General features: G+C 37.9%; 1 protein-coding gene across 3 annotated transcripts in view; it reads left to right on the top strand.

Moving 5' to 3' along the window:
- Positions 1-22,466, top strand: part of LOC100648204 (FH1/FH2 domain-containing protein 3) — a 241,593-nt gene that overhangs the window by 29,599 nt on the left and 189,528 nt on the right. The gene's annotated exons all lie outside the window — the stretch shown is intronic.

Below are 22,466 nucleotides of genomic sequence, written 5' to 3'. Positions count from 1 at the left end.
AATCAACGGGAAAACTCCGTAGGGCGAAGGGCCGAGGCAAAGGTTGCTGGAACGTGTTGTCGAGATACAAGTCGACAGCGTAATTTGATTATACAATGGCAAAGGACAGCCGTAGACAAGCATAATTAGATTTTTCAGTAAACCAATTTACTTCAGCTGCAGATTAGTATTGTGTATAAGTGTTCCGGGTCACGGAAATTGTCGCGCGTTCCTCGAAGAAATTTCGTGTGCCGCGTCACTCCGCAGCTAGAAACGGCTCTCGATGTCCAAGTTCCGGCAATCTCTTGAAATCCTGGCGGCGAACTAAACCGGAGTAAATTGAATAGCTCGAGAAATTGCTTAATGCACCGCTGAAAAACGTGATCGATTAAAACGCACACATTGTTAGTTGCCTTTGTACACCGCGCGCCGTAGTAACGAGAAATTTTGCGATTAATCAGAGTCATATAACATCGAGGCTTTTCTACTTCACTCTGACTTCACTCTGTGCTCATCTTCCTCGATATTTCACTCTCCGTCCCTTTGGATAAAAACGCGAAATACGTCAAATAAGATCTTAATCAACGTAATTCCTATTCATAGTAAAAATTCTGGATTTCTGGCATAGGAAAATCGATAAATTTTTATGACCACGAGAATATTAATCATCGAATAAAATCCTCGAGGTCCTAGAAATACATGTAGTTCCATTATACATATAACGTTATTTTAAATTTTTAACGCATAGTGTAATTTCAACGAAATGTCAATTGTAAGCATCTGAGAATCATCCCACAAATCCTCCTTTTTCGAACGATGAAATTCAACACATTCACCCGGTCTATCGATACTCCTTTCCCTGTTTCGTAAAAATACGTCGGAAGCGTTTTTCGAGAGGATGAAGAAAAAAAGAGGATCGTTCGTAGACAACGATAAGGCAGATAAACATGATTACTATGTTCGGAGCGTAAGCTAAACAGAGGTCGATTTTTGCGAGCCTCCCGTAAAATAGAAATGGCGCCGTAAGACGTCCGGATTGTTTCGAGGCCCAGGACTTCGATGTCGATAGTCTGGTGACGCGAGGCGTCTTGAGCGGACGGCCGCGTTTCAATTTGCCGATTTCCAAAGCTCCGGCGGATCGAGTTGCTTGATCTCTGGAAAATTGGATACGTGATGGGACTTCCCAGGATTCACTGGGAAGTTTACGAGCGATCCTTGAATCTTTACTGCTCGCTACGAAGCGGTTCGCCCTGCACCTCGAGCGCCATTCTTCTTCCTTCTTACAGAGAGTAGACGAGAACAGGAGAGTAAAGGAGAGCGTAATCAGTCGAGGAACATTCCTCGATCTCCCCGATGGAGAATTGTGTCTGCATTTTGACGGCATTACGCTATGGCGGTGGTATCAGTTTGTTTCTTCAACGCGATCAAGGTAAATGTTTTTCGGTAAATGAAACGGCGCCTCGTAAATCGAGTATCAAACCCGAAAAAGAGATTTATGTTGCGATAAATTTGCGAAATTGTTTCGGCTATTTAGGGATTGACAATCCTACGGGATCCTGGGAGTACGATCCTACAGTGACTATCAAAAATACTTCCACATCGTTGTATTTCTTATGACGTTTAAATTCAAGTATACATTGATTAAGTACAGATCGAAATATATTATATTCTGCTTTCGTATGATTCCGAAAATTCGATATTACGAAAGTAAAATAACAAAAAACACGTTATTGAAAATTAAGGCTATTACCAATCATTTATGGTGTACATTTATCTTATAAATAACAATGAACGAATCGAGAGGTGGGAAGCATTCGCAAGCAACGAAGCCAGAACTGAAGAGCAAAACGAGAATGCCATCTGTTTCATTCTTCGTTTCTCTCTTTCCCTGGCAAGGTCTTATCCTCTGTCTATATCAAACCGCTGTAAACAAATTTCACCTAAACTCACAGTCACAAACGATCTCTTCCGAGAATCGCTCTATCGTTACGCCTTTCTTCGATTTCCAAGACGTGTAGCGAGGAAAACCAACCCCTCGAAGGACAAATCAACAAACTCTGATCGCATCTCTCACCCAAAAACCTGAAAATCTAGTTGGAGCCTTATAGCTCGACTCCGCATCCAATCTCATTCGCAACCAAATTTTACGATCGTTCTGTCACAAATCGGCACGTTGCGCCGCTCCACGAAACTCCGCGTTGCGCCGGTATGCAATTTCAGACTAATCTCCTGGCGCGTTTTCGAAACGCGTTTCATCCCGTCTAATCAGATTAGTCCGGTTTACCACCAGTGGCTACGTGTGCGTGTACGTGTGCTCCCTTTTGAACAGTTTCATCGTGTGGCTGGGCCAGAGGATATGCGTTGCTACGATGAAATTGGACGAAGATTATTAATTGCCTCTGGTGTACCTGTTTCTTCGGAGCTCTGCGAATATTTAGCGGCTTCGAGTGTTACACGGGCCTGGGTTAGACGAGACGGAACGTCCTTAATGACCGTGGCTGCGCACACATAGCTGCGTTCTTGCACGTTGGATCGCATCGGTCTCGTATTCGGGTCATCTAGTTGGCCGCTTTCTCGCTCGAGCAGCCAGCTAAGGTTCCAGAGAAGGTGTATCGCCGCTATCTTTGCCTCGTTATTCTCTTCTTCTCTTTATCCCTTCGCTTCGTCTCTGTTCCGACTACGTCCATCCTTTGTCTGCTCGCTTGCAGAATCAGAAAACGTTCTCTTGTTCTCCTCTTCTGTTCCGTTTAGTCGGTTGGCTCGTCCTCTCTCGCTCCATCTCTATTCCTCATCGCGAGATTTATTCGCGACCCTGCCGAGCGGATATCTACGAGCAAAGGAAGTCCTTTATTTCTGCGGCACGACGAGTCGAGCGCGCACGTGAATGCGGCTTTAACGTCCTGAAGGGACGCGGTTGTGTTCCCGCGGACATGAATGCGCGCAACATAAACCGGCGGCCAGCTTTCTTTCGTCGCGCTGGGCTTTCCTTCATTTTTATGGCTCCGTTATAATTGTGTAACAGGTTCCGTTCGATTATTATTCTTCTCGATGCGGAACTCTAGCCAACAAGATTCCATAAATAGCGAAACAAATTGACAATTGTCTCGATCTCTATTTGCATAATGTGCAATTTAACGTCAGAAATTTAATTATCCTGTTGTACAAACATTTCATTATTCAAGTATTTTTACGTTTCTGTTAGTTGAGACGTGGGAAGCTCTACTGCTTCAGATTGCTATTGAGCGCAAGCAGTTCCTTTAACAATGTGACTTTCTTTGACGCCGGAACCCGGTGCAATTTATTCAAAGTTGCGCCGAACGAATTGTTATGAAACGAAGAAACTATTCCGTTTCTCTCCAGCGGCGAGTATTGTACGCATGAATGCGAATTTATGCTACTGCCAGAAACATTTATATACACCGATGCAAACACCTCGCGAAGGCCACTGTCACCTCTTCGTTGCCGACTTTGAGGATCATCTTCTGCCTTTGTTTTCTTTTTCTTTAATCCGCTGCGAACTTTAGACATACTAATTTTAGGATTATTACCAGCTTTCAAGTTGTAGTTTAAAGTGCTGAACACTTGCCGAAAAAGGAACGCTCGTTCTAAGAATGTTCCGTTCGCGACGAACTGGTTCGTGTTAAAAGGGCGAAGTTGAAACGATCCGCCCATATGATTGAAAAACTTAAATACGTTTTCGAAACGAATTCTTCAGTACGGAATTCTTTACTTCTTTCATTCGTGAAATTTCCTTTCCTTAAGATTACTTTTCCTCGGGGAAATTTGCTTGAGAATCACGGTTTGGAGAATGGTCCGATTTTGCGGACGTCCAACTTGAAAAGTTAATATACTGTACGAAGCAATTGAATAGGTGTAATAGATGGGTGGTTCGCGTGTGATACGTCGAATATTTTTCAAATAGATCTCTAATCGCGCATAATTCGTTTAAACGGTATGTACTTAATCAAAGTATGTAATTTCCGTATTATTCGATGCACTTTCTCAACGACTAACTACATTCGTTGTAGGATTTATACGAATTTTTAGAATCCTGACATTCTCGTAATAAAGCTATTACAGTTCCTTTTGAACGATAATTTATGCATTAAAAAATTATGTAGCTGGATAATAACAGCACTAGCATCACTAGCGAAATATCAATCTATGGCTTTAATTAAAAATTCGGTGCATATTTTAAAAGAACGCGAACACGGTGAATGTAGGTCAATCGCTTAATTATGAAAAGTTACGCATATACATATAATATAATTTTAAATATAGATCTTAATTAAATTTACTGAAAATTATCATACAATCGCATATTAGAACTAAAATTAATTAGAATGATATCGAATTTTCTAGTGCGGATTTTTAATTAAAAATCAACTCCTAGTAATTTTCACCGAACGTATAAGAGAAATGCATCACTGGAGCTTCACACTTAAACTTTCATGGAAAGTACAAGAATTCTACCGGAACATTGCCGGTCGGTGCAAGAACGTTGATGAATACACACTTTTAACCGCTTCTAACCATAACAACGTATGTACTGCCACGAGGCTACGAAGGTAAACGATTTACCTGAAATGCCTTCCGTGCATGGTCTTCGATATTACAATATTGCCATGGCACGCAACGATGTTCGCGTTTCAAAATCGTTCGTGAAATCATTTATTCACGCGGTTTCTTGCTCGTGTAAATTAGTCGCAGTTCATGGTCATGCACTCGGCTGTATAGTCTCGTAAAGGACGGATGATTAAACTTCGGTGAAAAATAACGGTGTGGAATGAAATTAAAATATGCGAGACGTTCTCGTTTTATACGTCGGGCATAAAACAAAACTGGGTACGTATTATTAAATTTATCGCTGGACGAATTAATTTGCGAGCCGTGTTCCTCTGCTAAATCCTATTTTGTTTTGTAACTACACTGTTGTTACAAATGCAAATGCCTGGTTCGAAATGCGTATGCAAAATTTATAATTTAGAGACGTAAAAGCTTGTACTTACTCAGCGGATAAATCGTTGTTGTTATTTTCGCTAATGAATTATTGATGGAAATGTTAAATTATAAACATAAGAGCTTTCCCTCTTTCCTATATTTTGTATTTTGTTTGTTGTGTGTTTTATTTATTACCTACATATTTAAATAAAATAAGTTGATACATTACTCTGAATTTATACAGAATTTTACATTTATCGAACGTGCAATGTATCGTAATGTAATCTTTTCATAGAGATTCAAATCGTTCCAACAAAGAGAAACTTGTTGTTAAATAGATTTGGATTGTCATCGCGGTAATCGTAGAATGCAGGATGAAATTTGATATTATTTAAAAATTTATTAACGAAAAGGTAATCGTGAATGGTATCTCCTACTTCTCAAAACGCCTAAAGCGTATAACTAAAATACAGTAGCTCGTAAAATATTGCTTCGTATAGGTACTCTTATGAATAACTCTACGCACGTATATATAAAGCGAAGAAATTCGAAGAAATTGAAAATCGTTCTGCACAATTTTGTAATTTTGCCACGGTATTTCGCCACAATCACACGTGACTTTCCACAATGTACCTTATTGAAAATTATTTCAAGTACTTACGAGATTGCAAGAAAATTCATGGACCGATCGATAACCTTGTATCGCGAATTGGAAAAGAAAAATTGGGAAAACAGTCTGGTTGGGCAAAGATGGACACGTGTACGTTTTAAATTGTGCCAGTAACGTGTCCGGAGGAATTAATGAACTAACTAGCGAGCACAATGGATGGCAGAATGCAGAGTATTTGCCCGCTTATGATGCTAATGCTGCCTCTTTACTTTGCATGACAATTACCTTGCCTAACTCTAGGCTCCCCATGGGGGTAGTATACTGCTCGTTCTATATCATGACCCGCCTACGCTTCTACTCTGACTACCGTTCTTGCCCTCAAACCCTCGCGTATCCTTGCCGTATTAAGCATTAAAGTAGGTATGTACACAGCAAATTTTGTTCTTCTAATTGTCACCATGAATATACACTCTTTGTGGAATGGAAAGACCATTCTGACATTTTTGAACGTTTTTTCATTTCTATATGCTGTTTGACAATTTCTTTTTGTCTAATTTAGTTTTTAATTAGCATCAGCTGTTGTATCATCAGAAATGGTCTTGGTTCAATTTCGTCCTATTTTTGTGCCAATTAATGCTAAGTACGATTAACGATTAGAGCTATTACTTTGGTACTTTACGAGTTAATGGCATCGATGGTTCGACATGGACAGATGTTACTTTTGATCAATGGGGAAGAAACGAAATACTATTCGCATGTAATATCGGGTATAATATGGCAAACTTCGAACGAGCGAAATCTTGTGGGGAAAACAGGTTAAAAGGTGGAAGAAAAATTATAGAGGAACGAAATGATGCCACAACTTGCACCAGAACAATGCCTCATTTTAAAGATCTGTTAATTTGTGACCTAAGTGAGATGCAATTTATTGCGAATAAAATGAAATTAAATTGCTCGTAAAGTCTATAGAATTTTATGAGCATTTATTAATTAAGAATGTAATTACGCTTGCGACGTAAGAAAGTCGACTTATGTAAAGATCGCCTTTTGTCTGGGTTCTGCATGGGAGACAGGCTACGCGGGATGTCAGGATTTACTCCTTTTATACGTGTGATTTTTATTTCCATCTGACGTTATTATTAATTCCTGAACCGTGTAATTATAGAAAGAAGAAATGTGCAATATCACTAGCGGCGAGATTCATCTTCCCGGCGCATGTATTTACATAGATTTATTAAGAAAATACCAAAAAAAGAGCCGTAAATCGAAGAAAAATAAAAGATATTTTTTAAAAATGTTAAATAACAGAGCGTAATAACGAGCTTAAAGTGTAATAACGCTATAGATTGCTTCGAAAAATAGTCGAGAACGTAATGTAATATATGAGTCATTCTTTGATCAAAAATTAGTTTAGACACGGTGTTGAAAATCGATAGAGATGAAATTCAGTTGGGTCAAATTTAATCTTTGCGATTGCGGACGTAATATAATGTACTTGAAATACAAGTACAACGATGTATTAAGAAATGAACGTATATAAATATTACAAGGTACCTAATAACGATCTACGTGGCGAGTTAATCTCATCTTTCTCATTTAACAGGTTAACTAATATTACATCTCTAATTTGATCGATTTCTTTTCTCACCCTAGATAAATCCGCCAAGTTTTTTAAAATATAATCATTTCTCACCATGAGACGGGTATCGTTCCACAAATCTACCAACTATAATAGAATATTTCCCGTACGAAACGGTTTCCATTTAATAAAAAGTTAATTCATCCTGATCGACGACGAGAAACTTGGCGAAAGTTTCACGATTTGCTCAATGATCACCAATTGGGAAAGTGATTCGTAAAATCCGCCAGGGACTTGAACGAACGCGTGGCGAAAGATTCGAAAAGTTGCAAAGCGGCTTACACGTCGTACCGGAACTAATTGCGAACGACCGTCGGTACACGGCAAGGAAAGAGAAAGAAAGGTAAAAAGGAAGAAAGAGAGAGAGAGAGAGAGAGAGAGAGCAGATGGCGTCTGAAAGGAACTGGGTCGTTAGCCCGAGTTTAATGATGCTGAAGGACGAGGGACCCGAAGTATCCTGCGAAGGACGAACGTCGACCGTCCTTTTATTCCTTCGAACGAACCAATGGACGAACGAATGACCTCCGAGCGAATCGATAATTCGGCCCGATATATCCCGACCAGGGTGGAAAGAAAAAGAGAAAAGGAGGGTAGGAAAAGACGGAGAAAGAGGGAATGGAAGACAGAGAAGAGAGGCGAAGTCAAGGAGGATCGTCGGCGTACGAGCGCGGGCGAGCAAAACCGACGACGAGAGAATTCGATATCGGTCGATCGTTAAACTTGACTAGAGTTATCGAACCAACAAGATGGGGGAGGAAGAGGATATGAAGGGGTAGGAGAATGGGAGTGCTGCTACTCTCGGTGATTCGATCGATGAATATAATTCGTGATTCGACGTTTTGCTCGTTTCATGGTCGTGATCTCCGAGATTAAACCAGTGTTCGCGAATAGAGAGCGCGAGATGGTTTTTAAAATCGACGATCGTGTGTTCGATGATGCTCGCGTGTTTCACGTTGAAACTTTCGTGGTCGCGTGCAGAAGAAGACCTTTCTTTTTGTCAACGCCCCGAGCGTCGAATTCCCTCTCTTTTCCTCTTTTTTTTTTTTTTTTTTTACATGGTGAAATTATAAAAGCTGGTCGTATCGGGAAGATGGCGAATTGGATACGGTCGCCCATACGAGAGGGTAATTGATGGGCTCGATACTCGGGGCGATTCGCGGCTTTAAAGCGCCGAGTGTAAGGACTGAACGCGTGTCGCTGGCTTAAGCCGATGATCAGATCGAACGCATCGATCGATGTAACCTTGCTGTCGTTTCGTGTAATGGATCTGTTCGACTTCGTTCCAGGATGATCGAATCGCGATTTATCTCATCAAGATATTTCTGTGTACCAGAATTTCTGTTTCGTATCCCCAAGTATATTTCTTTTTGCAACGAACATTATTAACACGATTAGATTAAACCTTGAGACGTTCAAACTTGTTGTTGTTTAGGCTATTCATATTTCCTATACTGTACACCTATACTTCTTAAATGTTATATTTTACATCCCAGAAACGTTCTTATTGCTCCTATCGTGAACATACAATGGATTTCACCTAGAACTCAACCTCGTTTCAGAAGAAAATTATTGGTCTTTGTAGAACGGAAGTATGGATCAATTAATAAATAGCGTAATACTATATCTGAAAGTGTATTGACGTATACGGTGATATTATTGGAGAATTTATTAATTACAAATTATCGTCGTGTTAGTAATTTCCTATAGTATATACTTTAGACATTTCTTTTTTCTTCGTTATCTGGAGCAACATTTTTCACTCCGTACTTTTTCACCCTTTGTCGGTTCTCTTTATTCTATCCGAGTCTTCCCGACCAGAAACCATGAACGACTTCCTTTCTCTTGATCTTTCTCCTTTATCCAATTTAGAAGTTCGAATGTGCCACGAAACTTCTGAAAATTTCCTGTTAAATATTGAACTATTCGGTGAATTTGTTGAATCACTCACAGACTTGCCTCGAATACGTAAAACTGCACAGTTCCTGGCGGTTACGTTCGAAGGTGAGTTCCTTTGCCACTTGACACGGATACAACAAGCTTCGAAATGAAGGCAAATTTGCTACGTTGCTGGCATAAAGATTTTCGAAAATTCCCCTGGCTTTCTTTCATGCATATTAAAATACCCACTTGAAACTTTCGCGATGAGAAAATCGCGGAGAAAGTAACACTTTAAGTATCCGAATTACACGGCTATGTGTTTCTCTGTTAAATTGATGAGAATAACATCGGGAAACTACGATGGAATATCGGTGGTGATAAATCTACAATTTCAAAACAAGCTCGGGGCACTTCGATATGAAAATTCTTCGTTTATTATCATTGATGCTCTTACGTTGCTACATAGCCGGTGTTTGCTCACACGCAGCCCCGATTTATGGTTTCTCTCAAGGTTTTTCGATGAGATTACGCACGCTTTGGTGAAAGGTTTCGTAATCGATAACACGTTTGCGCCGTATACTTGGCATCATTGTCCTTTCCGCGTGTAAGCAACTTTTAAATCAATTTATTAGAAACTAAAGCGATGTTAATTTAAAACGATGAATCTACTTTCTAGCGAATTTAACTTCGGTCCTAAATACGCAAAACACAGAATTCCAATAACAGTTTTACAAACGATAGATACCAGTATTTCCCTTCTTCGACCACAAATTAACTCGCTTTGTATTCCATTCACACCACGTAGACAGCATAGAATAATTATCCCACCCTAAGCACGCAATTCTCGCACGCTTCACCAACCTAAATAATTTCATCCGACAGAGGAACGAAAAGAACCTCGTGTTCGATCGTATTCTCTGATTCTCCGTGGCAAATTTCTGCACCGTAATGACCAATTTAATTTACCGCGCACGTTACCATCGCGCGATCAGCATACGTTGTAGCCCGATGCATGTTCCCTTTTCTATTCGGCCACGAATCGATTTGTCTCGTATCTGTCCAGTGGCACGTTAGATCTGGCTAATTAGGAATAACGAACGCGAGTCCGGTTAACGGTTTGGTTCGCACTTACGCGCCACCACGCTCTTTACGATCGAGTGGCTCTTTCTCTAATTGTTTAACATCGTGCTACGCCGCCAACGAGCCTCGCATAAGTCGAATAAGTCGCGTTATTCGCACGAGTCTCTCGCACCATCTCTTCTACGTGCCCCTAGCCTCTTTGGTTTTCCTTTTCTCCTCTCTCAATGCCATGTGCCATTCGTTGGATCCTCGAACGCGACACGTCGTGCATCTTGAATGGTAATTTTCGCGTGAGAAATAATCGCGCGCCCTTTCACCAGGTGCTTTCGTGCGAAAGTACTAAACCCTTTCGATCGGATGGAGAGTATAGGGGTTGAAATGAATTTCCAGCGATGTTTGATGTGGTTGGAATATAGTAGTACGTCGAAGAATGCGTGCCGCATTTGCGGTGTGTGACGTTTAAAGAGGTTTAGTGGAATCTACTTATTACGATGGGTCGTATAATTATTTCCCTTGTATGAGTCATTTATTGTTCGAGCACAATGGTGCGGTGTCTGCCCCGCCCAAGTTTGTCGCACGAAATACCTTCGTCTAATGCCTTTAATGGTGTTTAATGACTTCTAGAAAAACGTTTGATTCGTATCTGATGTATCTTTTCGTTAATTTTTATGGAAAGGTTTTAACAAGCTTGAACGTTCTTGACTTTTATTAACGAAACCGATCGAGGGATAAATAATATCCGTATTATCACGTACGTTTGATTCTATCTAATTGATTAATGTCACTGATCAAATAAATCTTGTTAATTCAAATTAGTCGACCTTTTACCCGCGCGATCAAAATTACGTGTCAGATATACTTAAATAAATGTCCATATTTGACAATTCTCCTGAGGTTTCTTGTTGCCTGGATAAAGACAGTTCAACGAAAAACTTATTTCACGCATATGGTAGCGTTCCGCTAGAAGATTGTCAGAGACCAATGGAACAATGTTGATACGGAAAAAAGTGGGAACTCTTGCGAAGGGAAAAGCAAACGGGGACGTGATTTTCCGAGTATTGTCAGAGACGCCAGATACGAGCGAACGATATGGAAAGAAATCTTTTTTCCAAGTTTTTCTGCTATTAACTTACAATACCTACATTGCAAAGAAACTCTTAAACTTACTAAATAGACATTTTTTATTTTCGTGAATTAATTAGGGATACTCGATGTTGTTCTAAATCTTTTTTATTGCGTCTTCATAAATATTTAATTACGAGATTATTGATAATTCAGTACATCACCGTATGTATGCTGAAAGCACGATTAGTTGTCATTACGAGATCGCTATGATAATTGACTTAAGATCTTCCCACGGTACTGTATGTCTACTCGGTGGCAATGCCGTGTCATTGTTACGCTTGGCGGTCTAGGGGAATTAATTATTTTATGGAACGTCATAGTTTTCGGGTCACATACATAGCAGACGGGTACATGGAAGCGAACGCGACTCCATTGTTCCCCGGTGGCCTCCCGATTCCAATTTGATCTTGTTTTCAACAATGAATGAAAACAACGCCGCAAACCGACGTAATTTCATCCGTTGATAACGGTTCTATTAAAACGAGCATCTTCTAATTACCGCACTGTACGCTGTGTAAATAAAGCCCGAAAGTACCGGGGTCGTATCATAAATAAAGAAAATTGTCTGGCGTTGCTTTCAGGAAACTGCAACCTCCAAAGTTGAAGTACCAAGAACAGGAAAATTACTTGGCTGGTAATTACGATTGTTCGAAACGGGCCGGTTGTCACGGGCTTCTTTTTAATTGCGTTTCAATTAAAGTCGACGGAAGTCGTTTCTTCACGCTCTTTCGAGATTTTCAGGAAATTTTACGTTTTAATACCGCAATGGTCAGGATGGTTAAAATAGCCGATTCATAATTTTTCATAATAGATCTCTGTAGATTCATAACGATGTATTTTCGAGAATTAGTGCTACTTTTTATCGTTATCTTTCTCCGCGTTTCAATATACGGATCCGTATAGAATGCGATAGATACAGTGACGTTGAAAAACTACGAAGGTAACGAAAGAATTTCAATCTTGAGCATGTGAAAGCAAGTAAACTATCATTTGCTTCCTACATGCTTGAAATACCTACCACGCAACGTCTCTCACATGTTTATCGTACCTTCGGTTTCATTTTTCTTGATGCAAGTTTTATGCTATAGTTGTTAGTAATTCTAATGTTAAACGACGATAAATTACAAGATTATTGGCAAGAGTGGCTCTTGTAATGTAAATTTTCTAACGATGTTCACTTAGAATACGTTATCCAACGTTTTTCTCACGCTATGATAACGATATTCTACTATACATAGAATGTATAGTAGAACAGCGTTAAGTTTCTGAAGTTCTAAAGTTTGACTTTGATAACAGCGATCTAACTAGAAGAAACTCCGAAGTGCTTAACACGTTTGTTAGGTACGAGTTTAAGGAACCTGTTTAAGAGGATTAAACTTAGTTTTAGAAGCGAACTATGTATGTCGGCTGGTTATCCTAAATGTCAATGTACGGAACTATCCTATTTTACTTTACAATTTCCCCTACTTTAATTTATCCTGCTCTCTGACTTGTGAAATATACCTTTACTCGGTGGATTTAACCAACGATAAGCTAATGACGTTGATGACTTCCAAGAGAGGTAATGTGGGTAAATGAGTATTTTACATTCTGACAAATTTCGCAGAAGCAACTTAACCATGTTTCTTCGGAGTAATGAACGTACGGGTTGACTTGACGAGAGTAAAAGTTGACTGACAACTTACAGAGATTGATTATTCCGAGGTGAAAAGGTTGACTCGGAGGTACCAAGGTTGAAAACAACGAGGTTGACTAATCGCATAGATAAGAGATTACCGACCAAAGTATAGAATACCGATTTTTATCTTCTTCCATACCAAATCGTTCCCATTCGTTTCGTCTTCATTAACAACTTTGCTGCTATTGTTCGTATTCAAATTGACGCCGTGAGAGATACCAATTACGCATAAATTATGTTTAGCTAACAGAAATTTCGAAATAGAACTGTGTTACTTTCTGAATTTTTGTTGGTCATTGGATTCACAAATTTTCGGTGACCGTAAAATTCAACGAGAAGAAAGAACACGAATGAGAATAATCCACGTGATTAATTATGAAATTTTTATTTCTGGGGTTTCGAAATCCCACGAAACTTCGACCATTGTAACATATAAAAAAGAAACGAAATAATGAAATATACCTAAACAGGAACTGAATTTCTGCAATTTCGTAGAATTTATAAAACCTCGACGATCGTAAAAGACAAAAAGATAAGGAAGGAAAATCGAAAATAACAACCAAGTTCTGTCTCTGAAATTTCGAACTTTCGCCGCAATTTACATTCCTGTCTTTTCTTCTCGCCCACGTGTCGGCGAACTTCCCGTCACGGAGTCACCAGCACCATTCGTCACCCGTGTTGAAAGAATTCTCCGCGTTCTAGGTTTCAGTCCGCCCATTGTCGCGAAACTGGCTGGCTGCAACGTTTCTGGTCGCATAGTTTTACGGCCGCATACCGCAACCTAAGTACGTATGATTCGTCGCGAACGCTCAGTCCCGGGTATTATGTAAGGTTCCTCGTAATATCTCGCATAGGCACGGTTCACCTTGAACCGTGCACGCTTCTAAGGGTTTAAGGGTCAAACGCTTCTTCTCCGCCAGAGAATAAGAGCCGTGCCCTCTTTGGTTACGATTCAGGGACCCGTCCGACGACCAGATTGCCGATCCATTTTCTTTCATTACGATCCTTTCATTATGATCCATTTCGCGTCGTTACGTTGTACCCTTTTTCTTTCTTTCCTTTTATTTTCGTTTGACGAACAAAGGGCGGGAAGTTGAGAATTACCGCGAGATTTGTTGCAGGGATCTTAATCCCTCGGCCGTCTCTGTTGCTTCTTAGTCAAGTTATCGCTTCGGGGGCAGGCGGGGGATTATCTCGAGCAGACTAGTCGTTGAGCAAGAGAGACGTAAATCCTGATGAATTTTATTGGAATTAATTGACGGTATTGTTGTACCTGAGCTGATAGTCGTGTGCACGTTTTGATCGGTGGAGAACATATTAACAAGTTGGCTCTCGTTGTTAGTGGCACTGACTGTGTTTATGAAGTCTGTCGGTTTGATAAATTGCTAATGGTAAAATCGAAGTGTTACAAGTGTTTCGTTGAAACGTAAGTAGTTAAAGTATCTGTTGTGTAAAGTGGATTAATCGCGCGAACAATTCTACTCAAAGATATTAAATTTTATCTATGATTTCTTTCAATAATAGCTTTTGAGTCGTGTTAGAAGAACAAAAATCTTTGGTATCTGCTCTGATACCTAGTTTCATTTCTTCTACGCGCATTAAAATTGACAATCGATGTTTTTGTAAAGGAATAGGAGCAAAATAAAGCAACTTGAAAGCGTGAAAAAGAAACAAAAAATTGGGCAATATCGAAACGTTACGAAGATCATTACATATCGTACTATGGAACATGAAAAGCTGAAATATACGGTGCACAATCTGAGACTTTTAAATCGCATACTGGAACAACATTTTGTGCCTGCAGCGATAGGATCGAGCGTGCGGCGCGATATTAAAACTGACAATGGAACAAAACGATGTATGCTGTAGATCGCGTTTCGATTCGGTCGCAATGACTAAGTGACTCGTACGTGTTAATTTATCGCGCGATCTACATCCAGGCTTTTATAGCACGGCCTTCGTGTATCGATTAATCCCAACTTCGGAAAGTAACACTGGACAATGAACAGGTATGTGTGAGTTTATTTGCATCGAATGAGAGAACACTTAGAAACAGGCGACTGATAACATCGATAACAATTTACCTGCGAATAACATTCTGAAGCGTTAATTATTTCTATTCTACGAACGTTTATCCTCTTACAAATGGTATAAATAGCATAGTATATAGCATACAGTATTATAGTAAAAGAACGTAACGTTACAAGTGTTCGACACGTATAGTACAAGGAAATAAATAAAGAAATCTAGTGATTTTATTTTGTAATTTTAATTTGTGTTTTATGATTTTTGTAATCGACGAACATTTCAATAGATTAATTAGTTATCAATTATTTGCATCATATATAATAGTTCTTTATTATGCAAATGGATGTGTATTTGTGCAAGTTCGCATTTTCGTGAATACAATTAAAGAAATAAAACACATAAGGGACTTGTTCCTCCTATTATATATTTATCCTTAAAAGAATCCCACAATTAGTATTACAAATTTTGCAATATCTGTGAAATCCTTAAATATTGAAATTTTTATGAAATTATCTTATTGTTAACGCAAAGTTTGCATCGTATTGAGTTTGCATTTTGAGATTTCGATACAAATATTAAACAAGCTCCTCTCTTTGATCCGTTTCGTTATTCTAAACAACATCAGTCACTTACAATTGTTAATTTTGCAAATAAGAACCAGGCAATATTCTCGTAATCGTGTTTCTCAATTGTGATAAGCTTAGCTTAAGCTGATAAAGCTTCACTGTTTTTGACATATTATAGCATGACTGTTTTATTTTCACGTTTCCTTCAATTTTATCATCGAAATAGAAGAACGATGTTGCGGATAGTCTTTCATCAAAGTGACTATCGAATTTGTTGGCAGGTGATATCGATTTCGGCGATACACTTATATGTTTTCTATCGATTCTACGTTCGTTTCGTAAACGTTGTTATCGGTCCCTTAAACAGACCCTAACGAGCTGAACCGCGATATTTGTTATACATTTGCTGAAACTGGACGTAAAATGGAAACTGTGACCGAATGTTAATACTAGTATAGTTATACCGATACAGGTACTGACAGCTGAATTTTCGATTATCAAAATTATCAATATATACGTTCTGGTATTAATCATATTTCTGATATTCTTATTTATATTTCAAATTTTCTTCAATTATATTTTATTTCTAGTACTGCTTATTAATTTATTTATAATTTACATATTATTTCTCTAAATTTTGGTACTAAATACTTTAATTTTATTACTAATACTTAATCATCAAAGTAACCCGCGCGGAATATTTCATAATTTGAGATTAATTACGTAACTTTGATCTCTACCATTCGAAATCGCTTACCTAGGTTCACAATACATCTTTGAACCTCTTACGCTGCGAAGAGAACAAGGTCATATCTCAGAAGTTCGATTCGAGTCAATCTAAATCGAGCAACTGGAGCAACGAATTTATATTCCGGAAACCGTGTTACCGACCTCTGATCACGATCCTTGATCGCAGAGCTGTTAACAACCTCTATGAACTCGAGAACAAAAGCTACGCTTGTCTTTCTCTCTCTCTCTCTCTCTCTCTCTCTCTCTCTCTCTCTCTAAGATTTCGAGCAAGCGGAGCTCATATAAATGAATAACATCGAACTGCAGGATCGCGCGATGATCCGCGTACACTAACGTTGTGTGCATTGTTCCTGAGAGCCGGGCCAGGGATCAGGAATGAAACGATCAAACGAACGTTAGTTTCGTACTTCGATATTCATACGATAATAATTTCCTCTCGTATCGACGACTGTCGCCATTGTTGCTTCTCTGGTTATGATTCAATGAAATTTCAGTAAAAGCACGCGATTCTTGTTTATCAATATCGTCGATCATAAGTATTTGGTTACGTTACTACGTTATACTCGAATCGAATACTTTGCACTGCTTCTATTTTTTAATTATTTTATTATAAATTAAAGTTAAATTAAAAGTTAAATTAAAATTAAATTAAAAGTTAAATCACTTGTATCGTATGTGTCTTACATGTAAAGTACTAAATGCAAAGTAAAATTTATTTGAGTTTTGCGATAATCGTAACGAGCAAGTGGCCCAATTTGGTCAACCTACTTAGCAAGTAGGCGATTGCAGAACGGATTAAGTGATCGTTTACAGGCCGAAATCGTTCTGTGAATATGATAACCGAGATTGTTGCCAGGTGACTGAGACGAGATAAAACGCTGATTTCGGTACATTAAGGCTTTCGTTGGGTATACGCGAGCTCCGTGCCAGCAGCTTTCAAATCTGAATAATTTTGTATTTCTTGTTGTATCGGTCGTAAGCGGTTTCGTGATGTATGTGGTGTTATGATCGTTGGCATATCGTGTAAAAGTGTATGTAGCGTCGGCGGTATTTAATTTATCTGTGGCATTTAATCAGTTTACACACGTATATATCTGCGATATAGACGGGTGTAGATTATTTTAGTCATTGACCTTTATGGATACAAGCTGCGATATCTTATGTTGGAACATGTAAGTACTTATGTATCGTGTAAAAGATACGCTATAAATATATTTTTGTTATTAGTCGTTTTATCATATAAACATTTAACTCATTTTTGCCACTAAAAAGCAATTTGTATATACCTGCCAATATTATCCATCTTTTCAATATTCTCTCTGGTTACGGTAAATATTCGTAATTTACTTATCGGCACTCGCGTAATACTCTGCTCCACGTTTAATGGAATATTTATGGTATCGTCCGACAATAGTCACCGCTATTGTTACGATACTTATTACGATACGCGATACCGATTTCAATTCGCTGTTCAACGAAGCAAACCGTGATTTACGCGTTCGTACGTTTCCACCGACATTGAGTCAAACTGTTAATTAAATTATATTTTTACGCGTATTTCGTGGATTTGTAAAAGGCACTGCTTCGTGCTTTGCCTGTATCGGAACGTGCCCCTCTATTCATCGTTAAGTTTCATAATGCTAATTAAACCTAATTAACAACAGCGTATCGTATTTCTATAACATATTCTAAAGGTGGAAACAGAGTCGGTGAACCATAACACGGAGGTCTTTCGAAGGAACAGGCATAGGGGAAAGGGAGCTGAAAGGGATTCGTAGACGAAATGACAGGTGTTTGGAGATTGTTTTAACCCTTTCATTGCTGCAGCGATACAGTCACTCATTGCGAAACATTCCCTGTATATATTGTGGTTGATTATAGTTACTCGTTTCGAGCTATAATATTTTACGTATCGTCATCAAAGAGAAAAGAAACAAATTTTACTTTTCATTTCTATAAGTATATGAATATTCTTCTTATACATTATGTGCATTCTGTACACTTTTGTATATTTATATTTTTCGCAATTGCGTGCGATTCAATACAAAATTTGACGAATTTTACAGACTATTTGGCAAGTAATTCGATAAATGTTTCATGAAAATTCTGATATTCGTCGTGTAACTAACACCGGAGCACACTGGAGCACTTTCGTACGCCATTCTGTACACTTTTGTATATTTATATTTTTCGCAAGTGCGTGCGATTCAATACAAAATTTGACGAATTTTACAGACTATTTGGCAAGTAATTCGATAAATGTTTCATGAAAATTCTGATATTCGTCGTGTAACTAACACCGGAGCACACTGGAGCGCTTTCGCGCGCCATGGGCCATTGATATCGAATGGCGGGGTTTTAATCACGCGGTATCTCGCGTCCCTTGTAACAGAGATCTTTAAATAAAAAGGAAAACGCTCGAGTTACCCGCGATTTCGCGGGTCTAACTTTTGCAATTTAATATTTGTCTTCTACCGTTGCAAGTAGCTGGCCGCTTTTATAATCCCCCGCTAATTACCCCGGGCAAAATAAATCGTGGAAAAAGTTCCCCGTTTTTCCGTCTTACTCGCTGGGATTAAATTAGCATAAAATCTGCCGCGAGAGAAGGCTGCGTTGTTTAATCAGCAAACGGGGAAAATATTTTTCATACCGCGTTTAATAGACACTCGAATGAAATAAGTAACTTCTCCTTCTTCTTCCTCTTCGTCTTCCTCCTGTCCTTTTTTTTTTCTTCTTCAACGATCGGTCACGGTTCGTTCGGAAATCCGAGAATCATTTAACGAGACGTCTTTTATAAGAGACGATACTTATTTCTGTGAAAATTGTATATGAATAAATTGATATCGAACTTGCCGGGTATAAAAGTGGATAAAGTTCTTGGATATAAGAGTGGTACTCTTGGTTATTGTATCAGCAAGGGAGAGAGAGAGAGAGTTATAGGAAGGTTTTTGAGAGTTTTAAAAGTCAGAAGGATACGGCATGGAGGAAATTGATAGATAGTTGAAAAGTAAGATTATTGTACGTGTGTTAGAGAAAGTATACGTTCAATCATAGGAGTCTTTTAGGTGATCGTGTATGCGCATGAGGCAAGAGTTTTCTTAGACGTGAATAGTGATATAATGATCGAGTGGAATGATCAGGAACAGGACTATGAATTCCTTTTATTATGTAACTCGTGGATATAACTTAACGTTCTTCTAAAAAGTGGTGAGAATATAAAAGTGATAGAATCTCTTTGATTTTATATAATAAAATTTTCTTAACGAGATTAATCGTATAATTGAAAAATAAATAATTACAGAAACGTAGTTTAAATAGACATTTTATATTTTATATTTTTAACTTAAATAATATGCAGATTATACGTATCAAATGTGTATTAAAATATTTATGCCACTTAGTACATCGCATTTATCTAAAATAAATTACTAACACAAAAAATCGTATTGACATGATATTTTTAGTCTTGGAATTCGGCATTGCTTCTTCAAAATCTAAATTATGCGACAGCTTAAAATCGAAAAGGGAGGGACTCGTGTTATATTAATGACATATGAAGTTTCGTTTATAGGCGATCGTGCTTCTTGCTTTTCATCCGCTGTAATGTTCAGTGACGACATTATAAACGCATCGTGAATCGGATGGAGATAGCTATCTGCTCGATGGTTCTTCAGGCGAGAAATTAATTAGAACGTCAAAATTAAATTTCGCCAATCGTTCTTGCGATCCTTTTTTTGCCACTAACTCTATTAGATCGTCGGTTGCTCGAACGTCGAAATTAAACGGCACGTTTGATTAATATTCCATCGACTTTAATTAGGTTCGTGGCTGTCATGTGTTTTACGTTATTGTTGAAATATTGCTGAAAATAATGATGCGATGTAAATAACAATTTTCTAATTGCTTTTCGTTTATCAACTACCTAGCTTGTTACGACTATAGTCTATGGACAACAACGTGATTGTATATTTTGAGTATAGCATACCGATATCCTATTAGACACTTTAGAACTCTAGAATCTTAAACTAGATATTTCTCTTGTGTATAAGTTAAAATAATAAGAAAATGTTATTTGATAAATATTTGTTAAACCTGGAAATTGAAATTGGAAACTTAAAATCTGATAAAAACAGAATTCGTATATCTATTAAATAATCGAAGAAAGTGTGTTCGAATTTCCTACTATTAACTTGTCGTAGAAACTATTTAGCAAAACAAGTTAGTTTTCCAATCTCGAGATTTAAAATGAATTAAACTTTTCTTTAAATTTTTCACTTCTTCAACTATGAGCTATCGACTCAGTTTGGCTGGATATTGAACACTATGGATTGCTGAACACTTTAGCAGTACTTAACATATCTACCAGCGAAGCATAGTTCGTTTAAAAGTTTCTTTTGAAGCGTATTCGGCCACCCAAAGCGCACGCCAGCTGCATAACGCTCGCTTAGAGTTGCGGCGGAATTACGCTTGGTCCGCGTGCAATGTGAACCGACCGAAAGACGTTTTGCTCTTCTTCTTCGTTGATCGTCAGTCGTCGAGCGTGAAATTTTCGGATTTCGCCATCGATTATCGTTGAAGACCCTCGTCAAACTTTATAGTTTTGCTTCAATGAAATCACTTTAATAAAGAAACTTAAAGAAGAAAGAATTTTGAAAACATATACGTATCTTGTATATTTGGGGTTTATTTATACCTTTAAATAAATATATTCATAAATAGATTATTATTTTATTATTTGGTATATTTATGGTAATATTATACTAGTTGAACTCTGCTTTTAAAAAATAATATAATATTATATAATTTATGAGTTTCTAATTTTTATTTCGTTTAAGCTACTTAGTTTTTCTTATAACAATACTATAAAAGGACGAAAAATTGAAACTTAACGATTTGGAAATGCTCTTCTTCTTCGTTGATCGTCAGTCGCCGGGCGTGAAATTTTCGGATTTCGTCATCGATTATCGTTGAAAACCCTCGTCAAACTTTATAGTTTTGCTTCAATGAAATCACTTTAATAAAGAAACTTAAAGAAGAAAGAATTTTGAAAACATATACATATCTTGTATATTTGGGGTTTATTTATAACTTTAAATAAATATATTCATAAATAGATTATTATTTTATTATTTGGTATATTTATGGTAATATTATAGTAGTTGAACTCTGCATTTAAAAAATAATATAATATTATATAATTTATGAGTTTCTAATTTTTATTTCGTTTAAGCTACTTAGTTTTTCTTATAACAATACTATAAAAGGACGAAGAATTGAAACTTAACGATTTGGAAAATAATTATCTCTTTATCTGTAACATTTCCTGCATTTCCGTTATCAGAAATTATCAGATATTAAAATAAGCATTAATAATTATGTTATGCATGATGTCATTTAAGATGTGAAGTATATGATACCTTGTTCTACCGCTTGCCCGTGTCTCTTTCAGTTCTCCCTTCATATATAACTTCTTTTGACTTCCTTTTATTCAGAAAATAGTTTTTTTCAAAAACAACGAAAGTTATTCGCTTTCAAAGAGGAAATCGACGCTTTCGGGTATTATAAAACGAACAAAAGCTCCGCATGAAACATTGGATGATTGTCTACGTCTACGGTGCATGAGGGACCGGTGTTCCTATATTACTCGGTATTCGAGACCGGTCGTCATAATCCGCGCGCATGTTGCGGATCGTGTGTCAGGAAACACAAGACGAGAGTCGATCAGACTTTATAATCCTCGGGCACGGTAGCGAGAGAGGCCGATTTGCAGCATCGAGAGAGTCCGATTTAACTTTCCTCCGTGCGGAGTACCAAGGGAAAATCGGCGACTTTCTCGCGCAAGAAATCGTATTCAAACGACCGATGACAATAAAATGCCACCGTCCGTAAATCGTGCGTTAAACGATGAACCGACCTTTCTCTAATCGGACGTTTCGCCATTATCCACGCCGTGTTCTTTTCGATATATGGAGAAACCATTGCACCATTATAGAACTCGTTGACGGTATATATATTAAGTTTTTATTCAATTTATAAGTATCGTTGGCACTCGAGTGATCAGGTTATATATCGAACATTGAAAATTGTTTTTGAACGTAATAGTGGAACATGTACTTTTACTCGAAAAGGATGTCGAAATGTAAGGCAAATTTAAAGATATTACATATGTTTCTAGGGTCTAATTAGGTCTTA

The sequence above is a fragment of the Bombus terrestris genome, chromosome 6 (assembly GCF_910591885.1).
Source record: "Bombus terrestris chromosome 6, iyBomTerr1.2, whole genome shotgun sequence".
NCBI lineage: Eukaryota > Metazoa > Arthropoda > Insecta > Hymenoptera > Apidae > Bombus > Bombus terrestris.
Note: the sequence above shows the minus strand (reverse complement) of the source record. Positions and strands in the feature narration are given on the sequence as shown.